Source organism: Monodon monoceros, unplaced genomic scaffold, assembly GCF_005190385.1.
Source record: "Monodon monoceros isolate NGI ecotype Baffin Bay Population unplaced genomic scaffold, NGI_Narwhal_1 Super_Scaffold_10, whole genome shotgun sequence".
Classification (NCBI taxonomy): domain Eukaryota; kingdom Metazoa; phylum Chordata; class Mammalia; order Artiodactyla; family Monodontidae; genus Monodon; species Monodon monoceros.
In genome coordinates this window covers 53,536,829-53,551,672 of record NW_021703766.1, presented here as the reverse complement: position 1 = coordinate 53,551,672, position 14,844 = coordinate 53,536,829, and the positions used below count along the sequence as shown (strand labels likewise).

Sequence of the window (14,844 nt, the reverse complement as noted above, 5' to 3'; positions counted from 1 at the left end):
TGGCCTCTCCCGTTGCGGAGCACAGGCTCCGGATGCGCAGGCTCAGCGGCCATGGCTCACGGGCCCAGCCGCTCCGCAGCATGTGGGATCATCCCGGACCGGGGCACAAACCCGTGTCCCCTGCATCGGCAGGCGGACTCTCAACCACTGCGCCACCAGGGAAGCCCCAAGAATAGGACTCTTTACTAAAGAAAGAGTGACTACATGTAATTCAAATTAATATTATGGTAGCCTAGTTCTAACATCCTATAACAAAAACATTCACACTAGACAAACTTATGTTAGCTCTTGAAGAAACAACATTTTTCCACCAAAACATACACCAATTAACAATAAACATACTGTGGTCTCATAAATGAGGATGCAAAAAATATTATACTATACATATATTCTGCATACTGTGGTACATAAATAAATGCTAAAGAACATACAATGTACTGTAATGGTACATAATCCAAAACAGACTTACCTAATGAATAATTTAAATAACTAGCAGTATAGAATTACAAAATACAGCATATAGAAGATGAAGAATTTGATAACACAATTTTTCAAAAAATATTTTTCTAAATATCTGCCCCATGAAGAATACACATTTCACTACATTAACAAGTGGCACATGTCAGCTGTATTCTATAATAAATGCTGAAAAACCATCATATATAAATTACAATTAAAAATTAATAAATGGGGCTTCCCTGGTGGTGCAGTGGTTAAGAATCCACCTGTCAATGCAGGGGACACGGGTTCGAGCCCTGGTCCAGGAAGATCCCACATACCGCGGAGCAACTAAGCCCCGTGCGCCACAACTACTGAGCCCGTGTGCCTAGAGCCCATGCTCTGCAACAAGAGAAGCCACCGCAATGAGAAGCCCGCACACTGCAACGAAGAGTAGCCCCCGCTCACCGCAACTACAGAAAAGCCTGCTCCCAGCAACAAAGACCCAGTGCAGCCAAGAATAAAATAAATAAAATTTTTAAAACACCAAAAAAATTAATAAATGAACTATTCTAGAGTTACCTAACCTAATAGCCAATAAACAGAGCAATTCCCTACCTTCACAGAGCACTTAAATTCTCCAGTTCATTGCCTCTAAAATATATGTAATAAAGAGTGAGCAATTTGTATATTTATTAACTAGGGTCAGACATAGCGTTGTTTAGAACTGGAGATGAAAAGCATACAAGATATGATACAAAGTGATATGACAATAAACATGACAGAATATTAATATAACTATTTATAAAACGTAACTTTTCAATCTTTACTATAAAACATACAAGATTCTAAGCCATCTAATGGCACTAATTTGTTTAAAAGGCTTGAGGGAAATCAACACAATTTTTAAAATCAGGGAAGTAGACTCACACGTTTATGTACATGACTGCAATTGATATAGAAAGGACTGAGAGAAACAGGATTTGAACCTGAACTTCCAAACTAAGACAACATATTCTCAAGCATGACTGCCCACCCAGGCAGTACAGATTACAAAATATTAAAACAAATACCAGGAGTTTAAAAAGAAAACTCCAAGACAGACGCAAAAGAAGGGAGCCGTGTAACTGACAGTGTTATTCAGCCACCACTCCTGAAAATGGTTTCTGAATCATCACAGCTGCACATAGTGATTTCGGTCATGTCATGAGAAAGTTATTCGACAGAAAAAGAGGCATCATTTTTACAGCCTGAGTAATGTGGAAGGTGGAGGGATGGGTGAAGGAGTGCTGCGGAAATTGAGACAATCAGGGGAACAACATAAATACGTGAGCAAATAACAGTGGTTCCGTCTACGTCAAAGTACCATGTCAGGAAAGGTCAGGTCTGAGAAAGGGCATGAGTGGAGCACAGGGTATATGCATATTGGGAGCACAGCTTGTGACTGTCTATCTGTGTGAATATAACTGTACAAGAGGAGAGCGGCCAAGATAGCGGAGTGGAAGGACCCTAAGCTCACCTCGTCTCAGGAGCACACCCAAATGACAACAACCATGGCTGAAAAAGACTGAAACCTACTAGAAACCTACCAGAACATAAAGAAACCTACCAGACATAAAGAAAAAACCACAAGGAGATACGTAGGAGGGGGCGGACCCATGATACCACCAAATCCCATACTTTGTGTGGGTGACAGACAAACTGGAGAATAATTGTATTACCGAGGTCTTCCCACAGGAGTGCGAGTTCTGAGCCACACGTCAGACCCTCCAGCCCTGGGGTCTGGCATCAGGAAGAGGGGAACTTGGACAAAGTTTTCCTGGGATAAATTCCTACATCATTTCCTGAGGCTCATAGGGGATGGTCCTTAGTATTTGGAAACAAGATTGTCACAGTGCCCCTAAGAGAGGCTTTTGTGACAGTCCTCAAAGCCAGAAAAAAAACGGGAAAGGCTTCTCAGTCAGGCTCTTGTGATACTTTCTATCTCGTGTCCTACAACACGCAGACCACTCTACTGAGAAGCTTCAAGTGGCGACTTACTGTGGAGCAGGAAAATATTACAGCATATGAGGGAAAGCATTCTCCAACAAAAATTTCCTGTCACCCAGTAAACCCACTCCACAGAGAGTCCATTCGTAGCTGTCTGCTACAGGTGTATTATCACAGCAAAGAAACTGGATAAAATTTCAGACTCTAGGAATATGTATTTCAAAAGCAAGTTTCAAAAGGCAAAATCATGCAAGCTTAGAAGAATATGAAATCAGGAGAGTCTACATTATGGACTTGGTAGAGCAGTACAAGAGCGAAAACAATACAAGATATGGGGGTCAGATATTACAGCCCTCGAGAAGAAACCATGCGTTCTATCCAAGATGCCAAACTGAGAGCCTGAAGGATTCACATATTCCCCCCGTGAGGGACTGGGAAATAAAAAGAGGATCTCTCTGTCCACTGTCTTTATAGTTTTGCTCTGTAAAAATTACACAAGATCCAATCTACCTCTCTGTTTCACACACCCCTGAAGTGTGCGGCAAAATCAGAACAGAAGAAATGGCTGTGAAATCTAAACAAGCAGATGGGGTTTGAGACAGCTCCATGCCGGTTCTGAGGTGCCAGATGGAATGAAAGAGCAGCCAGTGTTTTCCCATCTTCTGATTAGGTCATATAAGAACACAAATAGGGATAAAACTGAGAAAGGCCCAGAGACTGGAGTCTGGAGGCATCAACTCTTATGATATGGACTGAGAACTGAGCATCCAATGAAATCAAGTACAGAAAGAGAAATGAAAGGGGCAAAAGATGCCTTTAAAACAACCCTCTTCACGCTCCTCAAAGTCAAGTAAAATCTAGTTCACAGGGGCCAGATGGCAGAGCATAGATCATGATAAAGACTTTACCCTTTGGGCTTCCCTGGTGGCGCAGTGGCTAAGAATCTGCCTGCCAATGTAGGGGACACGGGTTCGAGCCCTGGTCCGGGAAGATCCCACATGCCGTGGAGCAACTAAGCCTGTGCACCACAACTACTGAGCCTGTGCTCTAGAGCCTGTGAGCCACAACTACTGAGCCCACGTGCCACAACTACTGAAGCCTGCGAGCCTAGAGCCCATGCTCCGCAACAAGAGAAGCCACCGTCATGAGAAGCCCGTGCACCACAACGAAGAGCAGCCCCCGCTCGCCGCAACTAGAGAAAGCCCATGCGCAGCAACGAAGACCCAATGCAGCCAAAAATAAATCAATAAAAATAAATAAATTTAAAAAAAAAAAAAAGACTTTGCCTTTGTCTCTGATGGGGCTGCAGCCCCACCAGAGGGTGAAAACATTTTACATGTTGAATGACAGAATGATAACCCAGGAATAAGAAAAATGTCCTCTCAGAGTCCACAATAAATAAACTTCTATTTTCGGAAAGAACTCTCCCACTTGGGTAGAGTTACCCAAAGACTACTAATGCTGCCGCTTCTTGTCTGACCTTCTGAGACCTAACCTGTGTTCACACTTTTGATAAATTCCCACCCCCTTGGTTTTTTGCTATTTTCACATCACTCTTCAGAGGCTAGGGCTCTTCCTCTTGTTCCAAAATGCAAATAATATTCAGATCAGAAATAGAAATTTCTGCTTCTCAAAAGAAATAAATAAGATCTGTGGCTCTTCCAGAATCCCAGCTCTTTGTTCAGCTGAGGAGTGAGGACATGACGGGTGGGTCTGGAAAAATATTTCACCGATTGCTCCACCACTTGCCTCCTTCTGAATGCAGAGGGAACAGTGTGATATGCAGATAATTAGCTCTCTTCCAAGAAGTAGTGAATCGAAAGCAGAGGGGTAGAAAAAAGAGAATTCGTTATTTGAAAAGTTTGCCCTGAGCTTTATAAATACTTAAGCTCTGGAACAACGCCTGACGTATCATGAAATGGATAGATCATTTGCAGAAAAGTGAAGCTTAAACTCATGATACCACATCATGAAGCTTTTCATATCTGAGTCAACAGGGATTTCAGATCAGTCAAACAAAACAAGGGCTCCCAAGGGGCACAGAGGGAAAATGCAAAGATACCCAAAAGGCATATCCCAACTTCTGAAGGGAAGTTATCCTCACCCAGGGAGATCAGGTTGCTGTAGGTCTCCAACATCACATCCACATAAAAGGCCTTCTGATCAGGGTCCAGGCATTCCCACTCCTCCCGAGAGAATTCTATGGCCACATCCTTGAATGTCAACGGTGCCTGAAATGAAAACATATCTCATCAAGGGGCCATGAAGAGAGTTCTTATTATCACACAAAATGAGAAGAGGAGAGAGTGGTAAGGATCAATTCAGTGGAAGTATGTAGTCTGACGGATCCATGTAAAGGTATTTAGGGAAATTATGGGTCTCTAATTTTAATTTCTTATGCCTTTTCATAGCAATTATGATATCCTCCAATCAATGTAGATTTTTCATTTTTCCAGACAACACACGAAAAACTTAGAAATAAAATTCAATAACAGGTTGTCTATGCAGAAGTGTTACATATTACGTTTTACACACTGCGTGATATTCAAAATCTAAATGAGCTACAGTATCAGTGGTGCCTTCAGAGATGACAAAGTCCACAGTGGCTTTACAGAAAGGTCAAAATCTGCAATTATGATAATGATAACAAGAGCAATGACTAGAAGTGTTGGAACAATTCCTGTATGCTAAATATCATTCTAAATAAATTCTTTACATGTATGAAATTGTTATAAACATAAAAGCTCATTAGAGATGACCTGTTCCAATCTTACAAAGGATAGTACTGTGTCAGCTCACACACAGATGCACATAAAATATTAGTAATCGTTATTGTTATTTAAACCATTAACACAATACTGTAGAAAAAATTCGAGGCCAAGAAATACATTTAAGATATAATTTCATATGCAAAAAGATAGGTTTGAAATAATGATGTCTTTATCAAAACCATGGACTTGCACTTCCATGCACTCATGCACACACATGTAAACACACAATTAATTGAAAAGGCAGGAGTTCCCTGGTGGTCCAGTGGTTAGGTCTCGGCAATTTCACTGCTGTGGCCCTGGGTTCAATCCCTAGTTGGGGAACTAAGATCCCTCAAGCTGCCTGGCTTGGACAAAAAAAAAAAAAAAAAAAAAAAGATAGGAGTTGTCTATTGACATATTTTTGGATAACATTTTCTGTTATCATTTTCATCCACATTTATTTCAGCATTTTCGAAGAACAAGAAAGTATTACCTGTACTTAATTTACTTCATCAACATTATTCTATAGTAGTCTAGTAAAAGAAAAATGGTACAAACATAAAGAGAAAAACACAAACCTTTTAACTCCTATCTCTATATAACACCTAAATTGAAGAATATAAGTACAATTTTATCCACTAAAATTAAAATAGGTAGGTATTAACAAATGCAGAACAGAGTTTGTGTATTCCACTTATAAAACACTGACTCAAAATTAGAAGTTATTACTGTTATACATTAATTTAACGTATTAAGAAAAAGACTTATCACAATAATAAAGTTAAAAACTTCCTGGAGAATTAAAAATCATGACAAAAAGGAATATAGAAAAAAGATATTGTTATGAAGCAAGAACATTTCACCAAACATTAAAATCAGAAGGAAACCCTCAATGCTTTCCCTCTGGAGTTACAGTGGAGTGAAGGGAGCTGGCCAGGGCTCCTGCCTTTCACCACTGTACAGTGTGCCTGAGCAGGGACCACCAGAGGAAGTAACAGGAGGAAAACAGGGAACAAGAGCGAGAGACACACAGAGAGTGCGTCAGAGCTGCAACTGTGAACATTCACAAATCTAAGGACATGGGAAGGTGAAAAGTGAAAGGATGGAAAAAGATATTCCATCCTAATGAGAGCAGGGGCGACTACACAATGTCAGACAAAATAAACTAAAGACAAAATCTGATACAAGAGACAAAGGACAATATATACTATTAAAAGAATCAATTCCCCAATAAGCTATAATAATTTTAAGTACTTATATATCTAACATTAGAGCTCCCTCCAAAAATGAAGGAAACATGAACAGAAACAAAGAGAGAAATAGCAGCACAATAAGCCTATGAGACTTTAACATCCCAGTTTTTTCGATGGGTGGAACCAAAGAGAACATCAATAAGGGAACAGAGGACTTGAACAACACTATAGACCGACTGGACCTAACAGACATGTACAAATCACTCTACCCAACAACAGCAGAAAACACACACTTCTCAAGAACAAATAAAACATTCTCCATGAGAGACCACGTGTTAGGACATAAAAGAAACCTTAACAATTTTAAGAAGACTGAGAGCATAATGAATTTTCTCAAACCACAAAGCAATAAAATTAGAAATAAACAGCAGAATGAAAACAGGAAAATCCCCAAAATGTGGAAATAAAACAACATATTCATAAATAACCAATGGGTCAAAGAAGAAATCACAAAGGAATTTTTAATATATCTGGATGAAAATGAAAACATACAAAAATTTATAAAATGTAGTGAAAGCTGTACTAACAGGGAAGTCAAATCAGAAATCTATTTTTACTACTCAAGGAAGTAGAGAAGAATAAACTAAAATCAAATTTAGCAAAAGGAGGAGCTTCCCTGGTGGCGCAGTGGTTAAGAATCCGCCTGACAATGCAGGGGACACGGGTTCGAGCCCTGGTCCGGGAAGATCCCACATGCTGCAGAGCAACTAAGCCCGTGCACCACAACTACCGAACCTGTGCTCTAGAGCCCGCGAGCCACAACTTCTGAGCCCACGTGCCACAACTACTGAAGCCCATGCGCCTAGAGCCCATGCTCCCTAACAAGAGAAGCTTCTCACCTCAGTGAGAAGCCCGTACACCGCAATGAAGAGTAGCCCCAGCTCACCGCAACTACAGAAAGCTCATACGCAGCAACAAAGACCCAACGCAGCCAAAAATAAATATATAAAATAAATTAAAAAAACAAACTGTAAGGGGTTCTATGAACAATAATGCTTACAAATTGCATAATCTAGAAGATACAGGTAAATTCATTGAAACATACAACCTATTAAGCTCTAATCTTTAAGTAATAAAAAAGTTGAAAAGAATTATAACTAGAGAGGTTCAAGCAGTAATCTGAAATCTCGAACAAGGAAAAAGCCAAGACCAGATCGGTTCGCTGCATAATTCTACCAAACATTTACAGAAGAATTACCTCTAATCCTGATAAAAAGCTTCCAAGCTTCCGAAGAGCTGTAGAGGGAACACTGGCAAACTCATTCTATGGAGCCTGCATGATTCTATACCAAGCCCAGAGAAAGACGCACGAAACACAGAAAACTACAAACCAATATCCCTCATGAATACTGAAAAATCCTCAACAAAATAGTACCAAACCAAATTCAGCAACACATTAAAATGACTTTACATCATGACCACGTGGATTTTATTACTATAAGCAAGGATGACTCAACATACAAAAATCAATTAATGTCATATACCACATTAACAGAATAAAGGAAAAAAACATATGATCGTCTCAATTGATGCAGAAAAATGCATTTCACAAAATTCAACTATGTTTCAAGATATAAAAACTCTGGGAATTCCCTGGTGGTCCAGTGGTTAGGACTTGGCACTTTCACTGCTGTGGCCCAGGTTCAATCACTGGTCAGGGAACTAAGGCCCCACCACAAGGCCAAAAAGAAAAAAAGAGAGATATAAACACTCAGCTAGAAAGCTTTCCTTCTCAGATCACGAAGAAGGCAAGGATACACACTCTCTGCACCACTGTCCAGCAAAGTACAGAAAGCCCTCACCAGAGAAATTAGACAAGAAAAAGAAAGTTACCTGAATTGAAAAAAGTAAAATTATCTTTCTTCGTAGATGATAACTTTTATATGTAAAAACAGTAAAGATTCCACGAGGAAACTGCTACATCAAAAAACAAGTCTAGAAAAGTTGCAGGATACCAAAAATCAATGCCCAAAAATCATGTGCATTCCTATACACAGTGAACAATGTCAATAGAAAATCAGAAAACAATCGTATTTCTAGAGCATCAAAGGGATAGAATTACTTAGTAAGAAATTCACCAGGGAGGCAAAAGACTTGTACACTGAAAACTATTAAATGTTGCTAAAAGACACACAAGGAGATACAAATAAATAAACATCCTATACACATGGATTGAAAGACTAAATATTCTTAAAATGACCCTATTACCCAAAGTGTTGTATAGATTCAATGTAATCCCTATCAAAAGTCCCATGGCAATTTTTGCAGAAATAGAAGTAACTATGCTAAGATTCATAGGGAATCTCCCAAATCTCCAAAATACCCTTGACAAAGAAGAAAAATAGAGGGCACCCTTTATAGATTTCAAGACATATCACGAAATAATCAAGATGGTGTGGTACTGGCATAAACAGATACGTAAAGTAATGCAACAGAATAGAACACGCAAAATTAATTTTGCATATACATAGAACGCACTTTCAAGGGTGCCAAGACCACACAATAGAAAAAGGACAGTCTCAGTAACAAACGGTGCTGGGAAACCGGGTATCTACCAGCAAAAGTATAAAGCTGGAACCTTACCTGCATCAGAATGAGAAACTTCTATGTGTCAGAGGAGGCAACCAACAGCGAAAAGTAACCTCCAAGGACCGGAGATGATGAAAATGGGTTAAGAATCTCCACGTGTCAGAGATTTAGGTTGATTTCAAAGTTTAAAATCAATAATAGAATGAAACACCCTCTATCACTGATGTTATCTCTGAACTTTCCATTCCATTCCCCATCATTACGATTTTTAAATCAGTGACACATCCATTTCGGTTCTAATGCAGCATGAAAAGTCAGAAGGTATTTGCTGTAATTAGTCTGTTTGCTACAATTTACCAGGCATAAGTGCATATTATTACCTGACTTACATGTACAGCTTCTTTATCCTGGTTTACAGAGAACAGACAGTGCACTGAGATGGGGCCCCTCAACAATCCCTGCTGCCCAGTAGCACTGACACCGCGACACTTCACATGGGTGTGAAGCCCTGCCCAGGACTAGGCCCAGTGGAGCCTCTTCACAAGTCCCAGGTCACTGGGTCATGGGGAGATGGGATCTAAGTGGAGATGGCAGGCCTTGAGGGAAGGCCCTGGATGACTGTGAATGTACAGGTGGCAGACAAGATTAGCGAGTCCAAAGAAGGGCATCTCAGGAAGGACAGACTGAAGAATCAACAGAGAAAATGACTTTACCTGAGAAAGAGCCATTTCTGACTCCTTTTCTTTCCTCTTCCGGGCTTCTTCCTCAGGCAATAGGAGTCTTTAGAGGTCGATCTTGAAAGTTGGAAAGATGCTGTTTAATGCTTAGAATCGACACACCCCCTTCCTGACTCACAACCACACACACAGGGAAGACCTCAGCATGAGGAACAGACGGTCCTCTGCTGCCCACTGTCCCAGGAGGGACTCAGGACAGTAACTCCCACACAGAGAACAACAAGTAAGTTCCTACACTTATTTTTTTTCAGTGCATGATAGATCTTTGAAGATCAAATAGTGTAGGTTATCCTTTTTTTATTGAATATATTTTTCAGATTATTTTCCATTATAGGCTATTATAAAATATTGAATACAGTTCCCTGTGCTATACAATAGGTCACTGTTGCTTTAATTATTCTATATATAGTAGTGTGTATCTGTTTATCCCAAACTCGCTATTTATCCCTCCCCCTCCTTCCACCTTTGGGAACCATAAGTTTGTTTTCAATGTCTGTTGAGTCTAGTTCTGTTTTGTAAATACGTTCATTTGTACCATTTTTTTTAGCTTTCCCCATATAAGTGATATCATGTGTCTATTTGTCTGATTTAATTCATTTAGTATGATAATCTCTAGGACTCTACCTGCACTACTATGTGTTTCCGTTTCATTGTTTATCTGTCTCCCTACTTGTTTCTACGTCTCTGCCTCTTTGCTCCCCTCTACTCTCCTGCTGTTTCTGCCCTCCTCTCTATTTTCTCACTCCTGTCCTGCCCCACTCTGCAACCTGTTCCCCCTATTGATGATCTTTCTCCCTAGCCTTTCGGATGACCTACATTTTTATGTATTTCTGCCTTTCTTCCCCCCATTTCTGTTCCCTCTCTGCCCTCTGTTTACACCCCTTCTCTCCCTGTTACACTCTCTTCCTCCCCACTCTCTGGCACCCCAGGTGGCTATGCTTCCTTCCTGCTCTCTCTGCTCTAGTAGTCCATATTTTTCCTCTCCTTCTCTCCCAGCACCATGATGCTCTGAAGGCCATGGTTCCACCTTTTATCCTCTCCCGGACCCTCTGTCTGAAACGCCTCACTATTGTCACCACCCTCCCACCACTGATCCAGAGCCCCTCACCCCTTGCTGCTCTCCAATCCCTGGAGATCCGGCTTTTTTATTTACTTCTTTATTTTATTCACCTGCTACCTTCCAGGCTTAATCACTTTCACTTTACTGTCTATTTCCAAGTCCCTCTATGTTCCCATTGGTTCTCCCTCATTCTCTATCCTCCTCAGTTTTTCTGTTTCTCTCAGTCGCTCTCTGTCTCTGCTTCTCCTGATCCCCCTCGCCCCTGTATTTACGAGGATGGCGACTGAATAAGACGCCCGCATACTGTTAGAGACAGTTTGGAACTCGGGACCGAAGAACACTATGTGTCACAAGGCTGGCCCAGGTCACCTCCCCCTACACAGGGTCTGAGGAAGGGCTGACCAGGAAGGGGAGGCCTGCGGAGCAGAAAGACCGGTCTGAGTAAGAGGCGAGGACAGAGGGTCTAAGAGGGAGGGGGTCTCAGGAGAGGGGAGGACTCTCCAGAACCCCAGGACCGGGGAGAGGACGCGGCCTCTCCAGCAGCACTGCGGCCGGAGCTGCCCTACGGAGGCGGAGGGCGAGGCTGGGGAGCTCGAATCCACCTCACGGAAGAGGGCTTTACAAGCAAGGCGAAGGTACTAAAGGGTTTTAAGCAGGAAAATGTAGCGAAAGGCGGTGTCTACGTGGACCGAAGGCAGAAAAGGCAAGGGCTTCGGTACTGGAAGCAGAGAAATTTAAAACCCAAAGGGAAAAGGTCCACGATCTGTAACAGTGATGGGAGGAGGGGCGGGAGTGGGAATTTAAACACCGCAGTGACTCCAGCACCCTAAGGATGGAGTAAAGGGACCGCGAAGCACAGATTTAAACTAGAAAAGAGAAACTTACGTTCTGCAGTGTGACCTTCGTTGTAAGCATTCCGTTTCCGGGTCCGTAGAGAAGTGCGCATGCGCGTGGTGAAGAGGTGGGGCGGGGCCTGGGTGGAGCGCTAAGGACCGGGTGGGGGGGGGGGGGGGGGGAACCCAGGGGCAAGCGGGGACCAAGGGGGGGGGGGAAGGGGGGGGGGCCCGGAAGGTGTTTGGAAGGTGCTTGTACCTGATGGGCTTAAGTTGCAGTCTGTAACAATTTTAACCTAAAGGTTATATTTGTGGGGACCAGTTATGTCGAAAACGAAGATGTTTCCTCTAAACAAGTAGAATATGGTTTAAATAAAAGCTATTTTCCCCAGTAGGTTGCTCTCGTGTCCTGCTAATGAGCCCAAAGGTATTTGTATTTCTGGAAATGTGGGTCTTCCAGAGTAGTTGACAGGAGTCAGTGGTTGGATCCAGGAAGATTTTGTGCAATTAGAATTAATTTAAGAACTGAACTTGTGGGCTTCCCTCGTGGCGCAGTGGTTGAGAGTCCGCCTGCGGAGGCAGGGGACATGGGTTCGTGCCCCGGCCCGGAAGGATCCCACATGCCGCGGAGCGGCTAGGCCCGTGAGCCATGGCTGCTGGGCCTGCGCGTCCGGAACCTGTGTTCCACGGCGGGAGAGGCCATAACGGTGAGAGGCCCGCATACCGCAAAAAAAAAAAAAAAAACAAAAACAACTGAACTTGTCTCTGTATTACACACTAGAATGAGAAATACAAAACTCTCCCTGGGTTGAATGGGCTATTTCATACTGACACCCTGCAGAACAGCTTCTCCATTTCTACTCCCCTTTCACTGCAGAGGCCAAATTCAACAATTTGCTTAGTTCCAGAGACTCAGGGACAAGTCGTAGGGTCTGAGACTGGAGGACTAAGGCAAGTGATAATTTAGGTCAGTAACCGTTGCTTTAAAAAGAGCAAAACGTTTTCAAAAATTGTTGTAAATTGGGACTTCCCTGGTGGTCCAGTGGTTAAGATTCTGTACTCCCACTGCAGGGGGCACGGGTTGCATCCCTGGTCAGGGAACTAAGATTCTGCATGCCTCACAGCGCGGCCTGAATAAAAAAATAAATATGTTTAAAAATTGTTATAAATTGCATTGTTCTTTCTTTTTGCTAATGGATTTTAATTATTTGCTGTTTTAGCCTAAGTTACGCAGGCCTCCCACTGCCGCGGCCTCTCCCGTGGCGGAGCACAGGCCCTGAACGCGCAGACCCAGCGGCCATGGCTCACGGGCCCAGACACTCCGCGGCATGTGGGATCCTCCCGGACAGGGGCACGAACCCGCGTGCCCTGCATTGGCAGGCGGACTCTCAACCGCTGCGCCACCAGGGAAGCCGTCTCCTAAGTATTTTTATTTATTTATTTTTGGGCCGCAGCACGGGACATGTGGGATCTTAGCTCCGCACCACCTACAGTGGGAGTGCAGGGTCTTAACCACTGGACCGCCAGGAAGTCCCATTTACCGTTTTGTATGTGTGTTTGTCACTGTGTGTTTTGGGGTGTCTATGGCCTTATTATGATTTTAGGCAGCCTCTCTGCTAATGGATGGGGCTGTGTTCCTGTCCTGCTAGTTGTTTGGCATAGGGTGTCCAGCACTGTAGCTTGCTGGTTGTTGAGTGGAGCTGGGTCTTGGCATTGAGATGGAGATCTCTGGGAGATTTTCACTGTTTGATATTACGTGGAGCTGGGAGGTCTCTTGTGGACCAGTGTCCTGAAGTTGGCTCTCCCACCTCAGAGGCATAGCACTGACTTCTGGCTGGAGCACCAAAAGCCTTCCATCCACACTTTTGGGACGTCTGAGGTCTTCTGCCAGCATTCAGTAGGTGTTCTATAGGAGCAGTTCCACCTGTAGATGTATTTCTGATGTATCTGTGGGGAGGAAGATGATCTCCGCATCTTACCCTTCCGCCATCTTGAAGCTGCTCTCTCTCTGTGTTTTAATATTTACTTTTTATTTGGCTGCGTGGGGTCTTCGTTGAGGCATGCGGGATCTAGATCCCTGACCAGTGAATGGAACCCGGGCCCCCTGCATTGGGATTGCTGAGTGTTAACCACTGGACCACCAGGGAAGTCCCCTATTTGCCGTTTTGAAGCTAACTGTTTACACAGCGACATATAAGAATTGTATAAACAACTCTTTATACAATTACATACATCAGTATATAAGTTTAAGATGTACAGCAATAGTCTGACTTCCCTATATTGTGAAATGATTACCACGATATGTTTAATTAGCATTAGTATCCATCATTTCACATAGATAAAATAAAAAGAGAAAGGAAAATAAAAGAAAAAAATTTTTCTTTTGATGAGAATTGCCTTTTTTTTGGATCCTTCTACACATATAATCATATATTTCTCATTTGTTATTGTCTTTGGCTTTCAGCCATAAGAATTGCCTTATTTTGTAAAATACTTATCGTATTCCATGTTTGTGCTGAATTACCTTAAAATATCATTGGGAAAAACTTGTTTACATCCTAATATACTTAAGTCAACAATAACTAGATATAATGCAATTTCAAATTCACAATATGTTCATTATGAGAATAAGTAGAAATTTACCTTTTATTTTTAAACTGTAATGTATTTTAGCTGTTTGTGTTCTATTGCTGAAAGTTCTGTCAGGTGTGGATAATAGAGCCTGTAAAATATATAGTATTCAGAAGACATTGGGATTTATTCTCATCTAAGGAATAATTAACTTTGCCATGTTTCTAAGGACATTTACTGGGGAGGTATATTCTCTTTAATATGAACCCTAAAGAAGGTAAATCTAGATTATCGACTATGCAATAACTTCATTTCTGCCCTCAATATTTCTATGGCAATATCTGTCATTAAACATTTATTGCAGTATGTTTTCCCACATCCCTACAGGTGGAAGATTTCATCCATAGACAAACAGTAATCAAGTGTAATGTGATGTTTACATAGGGCTATTAGCATATTTAAAATATTTTCAGACAAAATGAGCAGAATGTCCTGCTGTAACACATCATGCAAACAACATCACATTTTTATTTTATTTATTTTTGGCTGGGCCGGGTCTTAGTTGCAGCATGTGGGATCCATTTCCCTGACCAGGTATCGAACCCAGGCCCCCTACATTGGGAGTGCCGAGTTTTAGCCACTGGACCACCAGGGAAGTCCCCAACATCCCATTTTTAAAAGTTG

General features: G+C 42.1%; 1 pseudogene; it reads right to left on the bottom strand.

Annotated features, from left to right (window-relative positions):
• The window catches only part of LOC114907190, a 40,386-nt pseudogene extending 28,718 nt beyond the window's left edge, over positions 1 to 11,668 (bottom strand).
• Between the last annotated feature and the right edge of the window lie 3,176 nt (positions 11,669 to 14,844).